This window comes from Gopherus flavomarginatus, chromosome 1, assembly GCF_025201925.1.
Source record: "Gopherus flavomarginatus isolate rGopFla2 chromosome 1, rGopFla2.mat.asm, whole genome shotgun sequence".
Taxonomy (NCBI): domain Eukaryota; kingdom Metazoa; phylum Chordata; order Testudines; family Testudinidae; genus Gopherus; species Gopherus flavomarginatus.
The window spans coordinates 153,153,032-153,154,831 of NC_066617.1; positions in this window are offsets into that span (position 1 = coordinate 153,153,032).

Sequence of the window (1,800 nt, forward strand, 5' to 3'; positions counted from 1 at the left end):
CCTATACTGGAAACCTATTGACTGCTATACTTACCTACATGCCTCCAGCTTCCATCCAGGACATACCACACGATCCATTGTCTACAGCCAAGCTCTAAGATACAACCCCATTTGCTCCAATCCCTCAGACAGAGACAAACACCTACAAGATCTCTATCAAGCATTCTTAAAACATTCTAAAAATACTCACCTGCTGAAGTGAAAAAACAGATTGACAGAGCCAGAAGAGTACCCAGAAGTCACCTACTACAAGACAGGCCCAACATAGAAAAAACAGAATGCCACTAGCCGTTACCTTCATCATCCAACTAAAACCTCTCCAGTGCATTATCAAAGATCTACAACCTATCCTGAAAGATGATCCCTCACTCTCCCAGATCTTGGGATACAGGCCTGTCCTCACTTACAGACAGCCCCCCAACCTGAAGCACATACTCACCAGCAACCACACACCACAGAACAAAAACACTAACCCAGGAACCTATCCTTGCAACAAAGTCCGATGCCAACTCTGTCCACATATCTATTCAAGTGACACCATAATAGGACCCAATCACATCAGCCACACCATCAGGGGCTCATTCACCTGCACATCTACCAATGTGATATATGCCATCATGTGCCAGCAATGCCCCTCTGCCATGTACATTGGCCAAACCAGTCAGTCTCTACGCAAAAGAATAAATGGACACAAATCTGACATCAGGAATCATAACATTCAAAAACCAGTAGGAGAACACTTCAACTTCTCTGGCCATTCAGTAACAGATTTAAAGGTGGCAATTTTGCAACAGAAAAGCTTCAGAAACAGACTCCAACTAGAAACTACTGAACTTGAATTAATATGTAAACTAGATACAATCAATTTAGGCTTAAATAGAGACTGGGAATGGCTGAGCCATTACACACATTGAATCTATTGCCCCATGTTAAGTATCCTCACACCTTCTTGTCAAACTGTCTTAAATGGGCTATCTTGATTATCACTACAAAAGTTTTTTTTCTTCTGCTGACAATAGCACATCTTAATTAATTAGCCTATTAGAGTTGGTTGGGCAACTTCCACCTTTTCGTGTTCTCTGTATGTATATATATCTCCTCACTATAAGTTCCATTCTATGCATCTGATGAAGTGGGCCCACAAAAGCTTATGCTCAAAGACATTTGTTATTCTCTAAGGTGCCACAAGTACTCCTGTTCTTTTTAAAAAAGCAAACAGAATGTTGGGAATCATTGACTGCCGCTGCACATTGAGTGGATGTTTTCAGAGAACTATCCATAATGACTCCAAGATCTCTTTCTTGAGTGTTAACAGTTAATTCAGACTCCTTCATTTTGTATGTATAGTTGAGATTGTATTCCAAAGTGCATTACTTTGCATTTATCAACACTGAATTTCATCTGCCATTTTTGTTGCCCAGTCACCCAGTTTTGTGAGATCCCTTTGTAATTCTTTGCAGTCTGCCTGGGGCTTAACTATCTTGAATAGTTTTGTATCATCTGCAAATTTTGCCACCTCACTGTTTACCCATTTTTCCAGATCATTTATGAGTATGTTGAACAGTAATGGTCCCAGTACTGACCCCTCAGGGATACCACTATTTATCTCTCTCCATTCTGAAAACTGATGATTTATTCCTACTCTTTGTTTCCCATCTTTTAACCAGTTACTGATCCATGAGAGGACTTCCCTCTTATCCCATGATGGTTTACTTTTCAAAAGTCAATTTAAATTAAAAACTTTTTTTTAATTTATATTTTTTAAAAAAATCTAGACCTGTTATGCATTTTGGTGTAACT